We start from the raw sequence: 15,766 nt of genomic DNA, 5'->3' as shown, positions 1-15,766 counted from the left end.
TTTGCATTCTTTGTACATCTAGCTAGGAAACACTATCAGTCTACCAGCAACAAACACACATTATGATGACAGGGAGATATGAAGGCTTTCTGCAGCGTACAGTGATCCCTTACAGTATGTCAAATCGCAGTTAGTCAAAAATAGTACTGCCCATAAATGTTAGCTGTGAGGACTCTGAAACAGCCCTTGAGTAGAGGGTTCCCCTAGCAAGTAGAATGGAAGGAGACCCTCCTACCACCACAAAGTAACATGATCTGCTCCAAGGTTGTTGCACCTCAGTGAAGGTTAGATTTATTTGGGGCGGTACAGTCTGACAAAACATTTTTAAAGCACAGATGTTTTGCTCATCTGTCTCTCTGTAGATGTTCTTCGTCTCCCATTGCTGCAGTCCTTACATATGGGTAGTCCGCTGTCCACAATCGGCCCGAATACCAAAGGGCTAGAACCGGCGTCGGTCATCGGCGCCCGAGACTGACGTCAGTACGTGCCAGTACAAATGCGCATGACCGACGCCATATCCTCAGTCTTTCTTGCCGCGTGGTCCTAAGCAGAAGCAGCATTTGCAAGTGCCGTTCGGCGTTCTGGAATTGTCGGTTTTCGAGTTTCAGACCGGAGACCAAGTTGGGCTAAGTACCCCGTTGGGGACACTTTTGTCTTTCTTGCCTCAGTATTGACGGATGTCAGAAAAAGTTAATAACTGTATTTCTTGTGGGAAACAGATTCCTCATAGGGATTACCATTCACTCTGTATTCCTTGTTTAGGGCCTGAGCACGACGTTGTTGGGTGTCGCTTTGTGCTACTTTTAACAAGCGTGCTATTAAACGCCGGTTGGACTGTGCTAGGCCTGTGTTTGGTAAACGTTGTAATTACAACATGCCGCCGGATTCTCCGACGCCTGGTTCTTCTAAAAAACGCAAAGAGAAGTCTTTGCGGTCCAAACAGGATGAGTCGTCCACTCCGGACGCCGGTTCTGTAGACCCACCGACTACTTCAGCGGCTCCTTCTGAAAGTTTACCTGAGTCTCAAGGGGAGCCTTTGTTACTACAGGAAGTGGCTTCTCCTGTGTTAGGCCAGGCTGAGGGTGCTTCTCAGATGTCGGTGGTTCCCTCCCCTCATAGGGTAGTTAGGCCTCCTCCTTCTCAAAGCAAAAGCCATTCTAAGTCTAAGTCTGCCCCTGCTGGTGCTAGTCCCCAGGGTCCAGCTCCTAGGAAGCACATGTTAAAGATGGCTGAAGATTTGATTACTTTAATTTGGGGTTCTATGTCCCCCCCTGAGAAGAGGCCCAGGGTAGAGACAGAGTTGGAGGGTTTGGATCAGTCTTCCAATGAGTCAGATTCCTCTGTGGAAGAACTTCAGGATTTCCCTCCCTATTCTGATTCGGAGGCTGAGGACACTACTCCCTCTGCGTCCCCTCCAGAAGATTTTTCTTTCTCTGAGACTTTGCATTCCATAAGGGAACATTTTAAATGGGAAGGCCAGGATTATTCTGATTCTCGTAAAAGGCTAAGAGAATTCTTGTTTTTGCCTCAGCATAGGCCCTTGGCTATTCCCCCTGTACTGGATGTTGTTCAGGATGTATTTTCTGAGGCTGCCCTTAACCCAGATTCTCTGCCTCCTGCCCCGGTTAAACCAGATAGATACTACAGGGTTCCGGAAGCTCACAAGTACTTATTTAAGAGTCCTAAGGCTGATCCAGAAACTATTTCTCAAGGCCCCAAAGGTGTTAGGGCTTCTGTGGTTAAAAATCCAGTTCCTCTGGACAAGGATGCTAGGGCCCTGGATAGGTGGGGTAAAAAACTATATACCTCTTCTACTTTGGCTATGAGGGCTTTAAATTGTCAGTTTCATATGCTCAGGTATCAAAATTATTTGCTGGGCCAATTGAAATGTAAAGTAGATGCTTTAGCTGAAAGTATTGAATGTAAGGAGCTTCAGGACTTAGTGCATGCTTCAGACCAAGTTGGTAAGCATTCTTTGCAGTGTGGTTTTGATGCTTTACAGGCTTCTTCCAGGGTGGCTGCTACTAGTTCAGTTGTTCGCAGGCATGCCTGGCTTAAAGATCAGACCTTGTCAGAGCATGTTAAGGCTCGAATTATGGATGCTCCTCTGCAATCTGATGTTCTTTTTGGCCCTCCAGTAGAATCAGTTTTGAAAAAAATGGAGGATAAAGCTAAGTCTATGCAGACAGTTAAGGACTTTTTACAGGTTCAGCCCCCTAAGTTCAGTCGGAATTGGCCTGCTAAGGGATGGTCTTTTCCCTCTTCAGATTTTCCATCTAGGGGCAGGTCGAGGCGAGGTAGAGGTAGGGCTTCCTCTCAGGGCCCTGTTACTTCTAGGACTTTGAGTTCTTCTACCCCTTCTGCTGAGGAGGGCAGGGGTCAGTCCTTTCGGAGAAAGAACCAATGACCTGTGTCTTCAGCTGCCGGACTCTGCCTTGCTGGCGGCTCCTCTAGGAGGAAAACTGGGACTTTTCAAAAGGAATTGGCATTTGGTTACCCAAGGCAAATGGGTATTGGACATAATAACTCGAGGCTACAAATTTTATTTTCACACATTCCCTCCTTTCAAAGGTATGCCGGATGTGCCTCATCAGCAAAGACTGGAAGCACAGGCACAAATTTCTTCACTGCTTCAGTTGGGAGCAATACAGGAAGTACCTTCTGCAGAAAGAGGCACAGGGTTTTATTCCCGTCTTTTCTTAGTGCCAAAGAAAGGAAATACTTGGAGACCAATTCTAAACACCTTTCTGGAAATTCCAAAATTCAAGATGTTAACACTGCAACAGCTGTTACCTATGCTGGGCAAAGATCACTGGATGGTGACTCTGGATCTCAAAGAGGCCTATCTTCACATTCCTATCAGGCCCAGTTGCAGGAAATTCCTGAGATTTCGGAATGGGAATTTGCATTATCAGTTCACTGCATTGCCCTTTGGCTTGTCTACTGCGCCCAGGGTATTCACAAATGTCCCGGCTCCAGTAATAGCTTTTCTCAGACTAAAAGGAATTCAAATTTATACTTATCTGGACGACTGTTTGATTCTGGCTCAAGGCAAGCACGAACTTCTTCAACATCTGCAGTATGTAATGACAGTTTTAGGATGCCTAAGGTATTCTGTGAATGAAATAAAGTCCAGTCTAGTACCCTCACAAGAGATGTGTTTTCTGGGTGTAAGACTAAATACGGCTGCTCAGATGGCATTTCTTACCCCGGACAAACAAAGAAATCTTCACCTATACTTCCAACAGCTATCAGTAATGTCCAGGCTGACTGCAAGGACAGTCCTTCAAGCCTTGGGGTTCATGGCATCTTGCATTCTAGTACTTCCCAATGCCAAACTGCATATGAGGAAGCTACAATGGTATCTCAAAAGCGTTTGGACTCAACACAGCCACGATTTGGACACTGTCATTCGGATTCTACCTTGCATTCAGAAATAATTTGTGTGGTGGGCTCAGGAATGTCACCTAAACAAGGGACTCTCTGTGATCCAACCAGAGGCAAGTCAGATATTAACGACAGATGCCTCGGAGTTAGCCTGGGGAGCTCATTTCAAAGGAAAATGGATTCAAGACCTTTGGCCCCCAGAGCTACTTCACTTGCATATCAACATGAAAGAGATGCTAGCAGTTCAATTTGCTTTGGAAGCATTCAAGGGCCTACTTCAACCAGGACTGGTGTTGATTCGAACAGACAACACAACTGTCATGTGGTACATCAACAAGCAGGGGGGAACTCATTCTTACCCTCTTTGCAGACAAGCAATGCTGTTATGGGAAACTGCTTTGAATCTGCACATCACTCTTCGAGCACAGTTTCTGCCAGGAGCACAAAATTCTTTAGCAGATGTTCTGAGCAGACAGATTGTGGATCCTCACGAATGGAAGTTGGACTCTCAGGTATTTCTTCAGTTGACCATGGCTTGGGGAACTCCAGACATAGATCTGTTCGCTTCTCCTCTGAATTTCCAACTGCCACTGTTTTGCACAAGGCTGTTTCATCCAAAAGCCTGGAAAATAGATGCACTATCCTTCAGTTGGAGCAACCTTCACGTGTATGCTTTTCCTCCTTTGCCTCTTCTTCCAAAGGTACTGTTGAAAGTCAGGAGGGACAAACCTTGCATGATCCTTATAGCACCGGATTGGCCTCATCAGCATTGGTACCCTCTGTTGAGGAGCTTAATTCATGGGACACCTTGGCCATTACCACAGATTCCTCACTTATTGTCTCAGGAAAACAATCATTTTCTCAATGTCAGGGTGCAATCCCTACACCTGACAGCCTGGCGCATTCTGTTTTAAAGAAGGCGGGCCTTCAGCTCCCTCAGCAAGTTTTGGATGTTATTTTGGAAGCCAGGCGACCTAGTACTCGAAAGGTTTATGCTGATAAATGGAAGAGATTTTTTCTTTGGAGTTCAGCTAAAGGCTTTGATGTCAAATTGCCTAATTTGAGTTGTACATTGCAATATTTGACTGTTTTATTGGACAAGGGTTTGTCCTTCTCTTCTGTGAAAGTGCATGCTGCAGCTATTTCTGCTCACTATGATTGTGACCCTCCTTTGTTTTCACATCGATTGGTTAAACAATTTCTTAGAGGGGCAAAGAATATAAGACCCCCAAGAAGAGCTCCTACTCCTGCCTGGGATCTTAATTTTGTTTTGGAAAAGCTGACTCTGCCTCCTTTTGAACCTGCAGCTACAGCTGAATTGAAGTTGTTGTCTTGGAAGACTGCTTTTTTGTTGGCTGTTACTTCTGCTAGAAGGGTATCTGAATTACAGGCCCTCATGGCAGTGGGACCTTTTCTGATTTTTCACAAGGACAGAGTTTCCTTACGTACTAATCCTACTTTTATGCCTAAAGTGATTTCTAATGTGGCATTGAACCAATCTATACATTTGCCTACTTTTTATGCTAACCCCCAAAATAAAGGGGAAACAGTTTTGCATTCTTTGGATGTACATAGGCAGTTAAGGTATTATTTGAGCAGAACCAAAGAGTTCAGAAAATCTCAACAATTATTTGTTTCTTTTGCTTTGACTTCACAAGGGAAGGCTGTCTCGAAACAAACTATTTCCAAGTGGATTGGCCATTGTATTGCTTTTTGTTACTCTCATCATGGAAAGGATGTTCCAGTTGGGATCAGGCCTCATTCTACTAGGGCTACGGCCACCTCTACTGCTTTTTTGAGAGGGGTAGCTACTAAAGACATTCTAGAGGCAGCTACTTGGAGTTCTGTACATACCTTTACAAAGCAGTATCATTTACCTCTTTATTCTAGGTCTAGGGCTGGGTTTGCCACTGCAATCTTACAGGGCATGTTAGCAGCTCCTAATGCTATTTAGTGGGCCAGCCTCCCTTTTTTCCGTTGCTCTGGGATTCTACCCATATGTAAGGACTGCAGCAATGGGAGACGAAGAACATAGTACAGTTTTGTACCTACCATAAATGTAGATGTTCGAGGATCTCCATTGCTGCAGTCCAATTTTCCCTCCCTCCTTCCCCCTTTTTAGGTTGGGTTTTGGGTGGTGTTTTTTTTTGCATTCTGGCGTCTGAGGCAAGAAAGACTGAGGATATGGCGTCGGTCATGCGCATTTGTACTGGCACGTACTGATGTCAGTCTCGGGCGCCGATGACCGACGCCGGTTCTAGCCCTTTGGTATTCGGGCCGATTGTGGACAGCGGACTACCCATATGTAAGGACTGCAGCAATGGAGATCCTCGAACATCTACATTTATGGTAGGTACAAAACTGTACTTTTGTGTTCCTCCCTGGTAACAGAAGTAGTGATGGAGACTAACATGTGACAAAATTCCAACACCCTTAAATAAACCACTCTATGAACATTATGCATCTTGTCAAAATGGCACATAATTAGTTGCATTATTATTTCTTTGCTGACATTTCACAGCATTGTACATGTATCAACAAAGAACTCCTGGTAAAGGAAGATAAGTAATCATAGGTTCATAGGTTGGTACTAGGCAATCGGCCCTAGGGACTATACAAGCCTAGCCATAACAATTCCCTGGCTATTTCTTCCCACAGTATTTACTTCCCTGGAACCCTGTCTAGCAGGGCAACAGACGTGAACCCCGGGGTGAATTTCCTATCTCCAATCTCGGAGGTCTGTTTATTCATTTTGTTATCTGACTGCCCACTCAGTCTCTTTCATTGACTATACTACCTTATAATGATGATGAACCGCCTTTGGAGCTGAGGAGTATGAAATACAGCAACATATTAGAATTTCAGAAGTGCTGTTAGTGTCTGTGTTCTACAGTAATGCCTTTGTTATTAGTATGCCACCGTTGTATCAAATAGACTTCTGTTTATTTATTGTTTTGGTAATGGTGATATCCACCAGCTAGAACCTACTCTATGTTGAGTTGTGATGACAAAAGTCTGAGATAGAAATTAAAACATGGAACAGCAAGATAACTACAAAGAAAAAATAAATATATGCGGAAACATACATAGAATGTTACATCATCCAAACAGGGCAATAATTGTCCATTCTTCTCCTTTTGTAAGAGGACAAATTGGTTTACATGACCTATTAAAAATGGTAGACTTGGGAAAATTATGTAAATTTAGAATCACATCAGGAATGTTTCCAACTTGCAATAATTCTGGTGATTTCTCATGGAGTTAAGTTATGAAAAACACCATTATAAATGTGAATGGTTATAATTGCTACAAGCTTAGTCACTGAAGATGATGAAAAATGCAACAGCTATTGAAGATAGTTCAGTATTGGGGAAATATTAATAAGGAAGTTGCAAATAAGAAAATCGGCAAGAAGAACAGGGAAGAGAAAACGTGAGGGGGGGTTGTAGAGTACTGAACAAGCTGGGTAACATGTTGTGGGTAGTGAATAGCATGTCATGGGCGAAAGCTAGATGTGAAATTGTCAGGCATGACAGGAAAGCAAAACCAGCTGTAGAGGAGGGAACACGTAGGGAGTAAGAAAGGGAAGATAAATGGCAAAATAGGGAAAATGAAGGATTTCAAGATCTTGTAAGATGATGCCCATAATTTTGTAATATGTTAAGTATAAACACCATGGCCATAGTGAGGGACTGATTTCCAAATGTGAATGGTCTCTTAACAGGATGAATGAAGTACACAATAAGGAATATGTTTACGTAAAGAAGAGCATAATGGCAGCAGTTTGTGCATAGCGCTTTATGCAGGGTAGCTAATGGAGATGTGAAGCCTGGCAGTGACCGATGACCACTAAAGGATATCTAGTGTTCGACAGTGCTACATATGGCTGTGCAGTCCAGCAGAAAGACCTAGCTATTTGTGCTACATTGAATGTTTATTGACATCATTTGAAGGGAAACAGCATTCTAGTGAAGCATATTATTAGGTATTCTTACACAGTCCACCATTTTGTTCTTCACATCAAAACATCTGCAGTTTTTAATGTGGTTCAGTTGTTCTATAGTTATATACTGGTAATAAGATAGTGCCTTTCTGGGAGTTCAACTTCTTCAACACATAACAAGTAGCTAATTTTGAGAGCAATCAGCAAATTGTTGTATGCCTTCCTACCCGATCCTTTTTGAATAATCTCTGATGGACTGAGTGTCTTGTGAAGTTTACTAAATCAGAGCCTTGATACTGCATTTATTTAATTGTACTATTGATTGCCAGTTGTTGAAATCTGCAATGCCGTATGTACATTTGTTAATAAATTTATGAATTTGAAGGAGGAGTCATTCTGCTTCTTATTCATTATTATAAAAAGTCTGATGGGAATGAAAACAGTGGCATGGATTTTATTTAACCTAAACTTTGTCGCTCTTAACATTGACTGTTTTCTAATATGACTTTACTATTTATGTATATATGTATGTATCTATCTAGTTTTACCAGGGTAGTGCACTGATCACACCTGAACATTTACAGGCACAATCTAGGTGAACAACCATTTACAATAATATGCAGGTGTTGAATACAGCAAATAATGAACAATACAAAGAATATAATTTTAGGAAATTAAAATCAGAAAATGTTGGACTTACGAGTTATCCATAGGCATAGTGATATGTTACAAAAATATAATTTTTTACATAAGACAATTGACAACTCTACAAATCAATTTGCATATTCAAAAAAATAACTAATAGTAAAGAATTATTAAGGTGGAAAAGCCCAATGTTAGATAAAGGTAGCATTCAGTCAAGAGAAAAGGAAGTAGTAAGTGTATAAGACTGTAACATGGCAGATGGTTAAAGAATAAGGTGTAGTTAAGAAAACGAAAAAAAAAAAGCACCTGGAACCACCGGATGTGTTTCAATGGTTGGAAATGAAGTATAAAACAACAATGTCAGAGATACAGACGATATCCCGAATATTTTTAACAGCCAAGGCAGCAACATTAACTGTGTGACATTGCAGCAGCTTGGGGCTAGGCCTAAAGAGAAATGGACAAATGTTCGTAGTCAACCAGTGAGTGAAACTCACAGTTTCAACGCAGGTAATTCACGCACCGACACACATAGTGGCTTTTCTTGGCAAGACTGGCTTACTGAGACCGTTCGGTTTAATTCTAAAGATAACAGAAAGCCAGGTTTGGACAGAGTTAATACATATAATGAAAATATTAATCTATTACATGATTTAATGTTAAAATACAAAATGCTTCAACTTGACAACTTATATTTAAAGCAATGTTTATCACTTGAGATTGTGCCTAAAGGGTTATGTGTATATAAATACCCAAATAATACAAAGGAAGCTAGTATTAAAGAACTAATGCATATTTTCGATACATGTGGTTTTGCAATTATGAAAATCATTTTCAGAGATAATGAAGCTGAAATGCAAGAATTATTTAAAAAAATTGAGGAAGTGAATGAATGTATTTTAAATGATTTGTTATACATTGTCGAGAACGAAAGGAACAAAGATTTTGACATTAAAAAGAAAATTGATGATAAATGTTTCAATATTTCCAGGATAAAGTCTAGGAAAATTGAAAGGGACCTCCTAGAATATAAAGAAAATAGAAGCTAACCTAGAAATAAGCAAACATTTGGCTATGGTGGGTATTATGGGGGATGGAATAAGGAAGTTAATAATATTAATAGAAATAAACTTAGTGAACTTGCACATTCAATTATGCCCCTGTTAGTAATGAAAGGAATATTTCAGAGGGTAACAGTATAATTAATAAAGTTTGTCACAACAATTACAGGAATGTTACTGAGGAACAAGAATTTGGATATTAGGACAATCCTGAATATGACATCTCTGACCCTTTAGAATTTCCTTTACCAAGGCAGTTAGAGAGAATTAGGAACAAGCCCGCAGTACAGTATCAAATATGGAGGGGAGGATTTGGTACAAAATGATAACTTAGACACGTTCAACAATGGGTCGATTATTAAGGTTAGCGAACATGTTTTTAGGTTTCAAAATTTTAATATATTCAACTATAGCAGTACAGTGGTTAATGAATGGCATTTTAAGCTTTTTATGAAGGGACTAAAATTTGTCCTTAAGCGTAAAAGTGATATTAGTCAGACTGTAATTGATCTAAAACTATTTGTTTGAAAGAAAAATTTTGAATTATTGTATGAAAACAATAAAGAAAAAATGGCCTTTCCACCTCCTAAGGTAAACAGTAGTATGTTTAAAAAGAAAAGTATAGTCAACCTTCCTTTACACCCGCAGCTTAAAAATTTTGAGACAGTTGTAGAAAGAGAACTTAGAAATGCATTAACTAAGGAATATATTTAACTTAACCTTGCAAGAGAGGGTTTTATTAAAACAATTAAGCGAAAACAAGAACATTAGGATTTCTAGACCAGATAAAGGAGGGGGAATGGTCATTATGGACAATATTTTGTATGGAGCTAAAATGGAGGAATTATTAAGAGATGAAAGTCGATACGAAACACTATCTATTAATGAGATAAATATTGCCTATGCTAAAATTGAGTTTGCCCTTACAGAACTTTTGAGTGATGAATTAATTGACAAACAGATTTTGAGTTCCTTTTTGCTGAAAAACCTGTTATTCCAGTAATTTTTGGTATTGTAAAAGTGCATAAGGACACTCAAAACCCCCTGATCAGGCCAATTGTTTCAGCCAGGGGTTCAAAAACATATCCTCTAGTTAAATTTATTGATGCAAAAATTAAGAAAGTTTTGGTAGATCAGGAATGTTTCCTTAAAGACTCATGGGAGTTGTTAAGAAATGTGAAGCCAGAGTTATTTGATATTGATACAATTTTTCTTACTGTAGATATTTTGGACCTTTTTTCGGTCACCCCACATGATGTAGGGATGGAATGGTTTTTAAATGCTTTATTGGCCACAAAGAAATTTAATTGGAAAGAACTGAGAGTTATTATGGAATTATCAGATTTGGTTTTAGCAAACAACTTTCTAGTTTTTGACGGAGAGTTTTTTAGGCAAATACAAGGAGTTGCCATGGGGGTCTCTTGTGCCCCCAGTTTTGTGAATATTGTTTTGAGTGTTTGGGAGAAAATGTTTTTACTTATTTACCCTTATAAAATTTATTGGAGCTTTTTTAAGATATATCTTGATGATCTTTGTTTCTTCTGGACAGCAGGAGAAGATAAATTAGTAGAATTTTTACAATATATTAATAGCACAACTAGTTTCCTCAAGTTTACATTCAGTTTTGATAAAGGCAAATTAAACTATTTGGATGTTACTATTTATAAAAACTATGATAAGAATAGGTTGGAATCTAAGATCTACAGAAAAGAGACATTTTCGAACACATATCTGTTTTATACAAGTGCACACCCCTATAAACAGAAGAGGAACCTGGTTAAGGGGCAATATATTAGAATATCAAGAATGACCACTGTACAAAATGATTTCTTAAAAGAGTGTAGTAATTTAAAACAAATGTTTTTAGATAGGAAATATCCAGAAAATGTGATTAATGAAGTAATGGAAGAGGTCAGTATTGGTAGAGGTGACAGGTTTGGCCCAGTTTTAGGAATTAATGTAACAAATAATGAGGGAAGAAATGTAGTGGACACAGTGATTGAAAAAGAAGAAAAAAACTATGGTAGTGCATTTATGTTGAATTTCAGCTGTGATTCAGGTATAGTTAAACAGATAGTGAATCAAAATTTGGAAAATGTTTTCTGAATTCTCAGATCTAGATATGATTTTCAAGCATTCTATTGTGCTTGGTTATAGAAAGGACAGGAATATTAAAAGTATTTTAGAAAATAATTCATACAAAAACGAGATAGAGATAGGAAAAAAGGCACATTTAGGTGTGGAAGATGCACACAGTGTAAATATGTTATGAATAAGGAAAAACATTATTTATTAGGTAGAGATAGGTTATTTACAAGTAAGGATTATGCCAACTGTGATACAAAAGGTATTGTGTATCTTGCTGAGCATAAAAAATGTACCTCCTTTTATGCTGGAAAAACAGAAAGGGCATTAAGAAGGAGAATTTATTACCACTTATATGACACTCATAAGCAGGATTCTAACAATGCCCTTTACAAGCACAGCACAACATGTAAGGATGCCAATTTTTTTTTTTTGTGCTAGAAGTAATACCACATAATGTTAGAGGTGGTGACTGGGATAATATGATAGAAGTGAGGGAATTATACTGGCAGCTTATTTTGAAGGCGTACAGGACACCAGAGTTGAATGAACATATTTCCGTGGTACCTGTACTAAAGCTGAGAGCAGCAAGACTGTGAAAAAACAGTACTAAAAATTGCACTAATAGATAAGTTGGCCAGTATGTGAAGTGAAGATTTTATTAACCAATTATTTATAAATTAAAAAGATGCATTGTTTATGCTTGTGTAAAGTTTAGTGCAAATACAAGTTTGGCCACATGATGGTGTTCTTTCTTTCTCTTTCTCTTTTTAGCATGTCTTACAATGGTTAGTTTATGCCAGTATAATATATATTTATTGAAAGTTTTTATCCATTAATCATTTATTTATACTACAGTTTTTATATTTGCACAAATGCACTTTAAATTGTATGTTTTGTTACTATTTTTTAAACATGTTCTAAATGTTTTTAATTTATGTATTTATAATTAGTTCTTTAGCTTGCTTTGTGGGTATTGGTTAATTTATTAAAGGTTGATTCAATAGGTACTGGATAATTAGTTAATTTATACTCCTATATAAGGGGTTGGTTTTAACTAATGTAGCATTTGCTGATGAAGTTCAATTGTTAACGAAAAACGTGGTGAACAAGTTAAGCATTTTTTGGTTTTATTTGTATGTTAATAAAGTTGGAGTTCGTGCCTACAGTGGTTCCAGGTGCTTTGTTTTTTTTTCATATTGGTGAAGTTATCTGTGAGGTGCCTTTTCCTCATCCATTTTGAGTGTAGCTAAGAAAAGAATATGAAGGAGGGGAGAAAACAGAAATGTAGTATCTAGCCTGAAGAAGAGAGTTCATGGAAGGAATGGTGTGTGAGGAATGGTGGGCTGTGTGTTATATAGCCTTAATGGGAACAGGATCCCTTCAATAACTGATGAAGGTTGGTATGAAGGTCTTCTTGGAAGTTTAGAAGATTGGAATTTTCTGTGATGGTAAGAGGGAGGGACTGCCATAAAGTGGGGCCTACTATGTAGAAAGCATTCTTGCTAGAAGGGAGTTTTGATCTTAAAGTTTAGAGATAAGGAGCAGATTGTGAGATGTTGTACAAGTTGTAGGTGGAAAAAAGATTTGAAGTTTCAGTAGTTTGAACAGCTGAGTTCCCAATAGGAGGTTAGCCCTCTGATTAATGGATAGCCATTTTGTCTTTTCAAGTGTAAGGCAGTATAGTCATTATTGTATTGATTTTTTGAATGGATTATGATTTATTTTTTCACTATGAGTATTTATTGATCTCATTTTTATACAAATATTTTTTTTTGCTGTGGCTACTGTCACTAGTTTTAAATTCTGCTCGCAGTTTGCTTAGTTTCTGCTGTGCAGCATTCTTTGCAAATCAATTGCGCATGTTGCAGTTTTCTCAGATCTTGCTTTTTCTGTGCTATCTAGTTTCATTAAGGACCTTGCCTACTGCCCATACCTTTGCCTCATAGTTTTGGTGTGTTCTTCATAAAATTTGAGATTTTCTGGCAAACCTTCAAGGACTGCAGTCACTAAATAATAACAAAAAATTGAGTTTTAGACTTTATATCCTTCAGAAAATGCATGCTAATGTTAAACATGTTATTCTAGCAACTTTCTAGTTTTATAAGAGCAATGATTAAAATCTGTTCCTATTTTTGGGGATTTGTCACACCATTACTTTTCCTTTGTCCAAATGTTGTGTGCTAGGATGTTGAGATATATGTTAATGGCAAATTATTGGTTTTATAGTCATATAAAGTGATACTCCATAGTAGACTTACTGCATCTTGTTCGTTAAGAGGTCGGCTGTGCTTATATTATATTTTTTCTTGGTTGGACGGTCTAATATAAAGATTTATGTAATAATATTCTGGACATTGTCACTTAGTTATTGCATCAAAAGTCTCATAAAGGCAATAAGAGAATTTATTACTTTGACATAGTTATCATTTATACCATTACCGTATGTCCACTCTGTTTGCTTACTGCTTCCATCTTAACATTATGTATCTTACTTCATGTTCTGTTTCTGTTTAACAAGACAATACTTTGGGGCAATGCTACACTACAAGAACTCTAAAGCACTCTTTAAAATTGACAGCTGTGGCTGCCTGAGAAACAGTTATCTATAGCAATATGTATGGTTCCCCCACTTTCTACCCCCTTCCTCTATAAAGTAGCCCATCTGTTATGCCTTCTCCTTCTAGTACCTAGATATCACTCTTATTCCCAGTTTAAATATGATTTTATATATTTCCAACATAAAGACAAAAATTAACTCTTTCCATTTTGGGTGACACAATGTTTCACAATTTCTTCCCTATGAGAAGATAAATACTAAAGTTAGGAATATCTTTCATCTTCAACATCCATCCTACCATACGTGCTTCTGGTGAAAACACACAAAAAACTACAATTTTATTCAAAAAAGATTTGAAGATTCATGCTCTGTCTCCTAAAAATGAGCAACATGATGTCCATATGGCTCCCTATGAAGGACCTTCTGCTCCTTTGCCTTGCCCATAAGGCATTTTACAGTGGTTCCATTCCTCCACCTGGCCATTTACTGACCATCATAGATATACCCTACCCGTTTTGCTCACAAACCAATAGTACCCAAGTACTGGCTGAACCTAAGAACTCATTCTCATCTACTGAAAACATCTTATCCATGCTGACATCTACATTATGAGACTGTCCTCAGGATGAGCTCAATAAGGCAGCCATCTACAGCGAAATCAGAGGAAAATTACTAACCTTCCGAATCAGCGATATGTCTATATGTTGCAATCTCTCCTCAATAACATAAACTGATCAAAACAAACTCACAACACTAACAACATTTCTTCTCCCACCTTTTAACCATCTAACCACTGCATAACTCAAGACATTATCTGGCCCTAACGCCAGATTACTAACTTGCTACACTATAAATGTGTAAATATTGTGAAGCTCTCCTTTTGCATCCTTATGTTTTGTTTCACAATTACTGTATTTTGACTTACTGCAACCTTTACTCTCTTCTTATTCTCATTTACTGTACTTTTGATGTACCTTTCTCCATATTCTGTTAACGTCTGGGCTGTGGCTGAAATGTGTCCACAGTAGATCAGTCCACTGCTCCAGTTAACAATCAAAAAGACAATAAATAAAATGTGTTCAGCTACACACTCATTCAGTGATTGTTTGCTTTTGGTACAAGAGTGAGATTTGTGTCTCTGAGTTATGATACTAGGTTTAGTATTAGAATGATTTTATAATAAGATTATGGGATGCACATAGGGCTTGTCATGGTTTTTTATTCCAAGAGCCAGGAGAGTTTTCATTAAACTGTTTCAGATCAGTTAAGTTGGGTCCCCTTTTTGTTTAATAATTTCATTTGCAACAAAAACTCTTCATTCATTCATAGTATTTCTCCAGAATCGATCATTGCATTTAGTACAATTAGAGTATTTGTAACTCCCATTTCTTATTATGTTTCTTCCTCCTTAGACTTGATGAAAGCACTGAAATTATTTACATTTAATTGACCTCTAAAACAAAATAAAGACTGTATGACTGGGAATAATAGTCCAATCACTTTAATGATTAAGCACCTTTCAGAGACCTTAATGTATAATTCAAACTTAGAATAGAACCAGAGACCAGATGCTAACAAGGCAGATGCCCATTCCTCTAGCAGCTATTGAAATGTTGCACTCTAGAAAACTTTGCACTAGAAATTTTGGAGTTTGAATGTTAAGCACCTGGAGAAAGGACATCTGCTCATTCATGTATTGCAATATCTGAAAGATCACTGTATCCTTAGGAAAAGAGAAATCCTCATAATGCAACATTCTTGATGTTTTAATGTAACTCACAGGAATCGCACATGAATGATAAATTTCAGTTACTAATGCGATGCAATTAAGTCTGGCAATAGATGTGTATACATGTCTCTCTCTCTACCTGAATATATATGTGTGTGTATGTGTGTGTGTGTGCGTGTGTGTGTGTGTGTGTGTGTGTGTGTGTGTGTGTGTGTGTGTGTGTGTGTGTGTGTGTGTGTGTGTGTGTGTGTGTGTGTGTGTGTGTGTGTGTGTGTGTGTATATTTATTTATAAGTTGCATTTGGTTAATAGGAAGGTTAGCTGATATGTGTTTAATGCACTGTATTTGGTCAACAG

The 15,766-nt window shown here is 38.3% G+C and overlaps 1 protein-coding gene across 1 annotated transcript in view; it reads left to right on the top strand.

Moving 5' to 3' along the window:
- The window catches only part of LOC122798067 (histone deacetylase 9-like), a 2,531,134-nt gene that overhangs the window by 593,507 nt on the left and 1,921,861 nt on the right, over positions 1-15,766 (top strand). The window lies entirely within an intron of this gene.

This window comes from Protopterus annectens, chromosome 3.part1, assembly GCF_019279795.1.
Source record: "Protopterus annectens isolate FY-2018-M chromosome 3.part1, PAN1.0, whole genome shotgun sequence".
NCBI lineage: Eukaryota > Metazoa > Chordata > Ceratodontiformes > Protopteridae > Protopterus > Protopterus annectens.
Note: the sequence above shows the minus strand (reverse complement) of the source record. Positions and strands in the feature narration are given on the sequence as shown.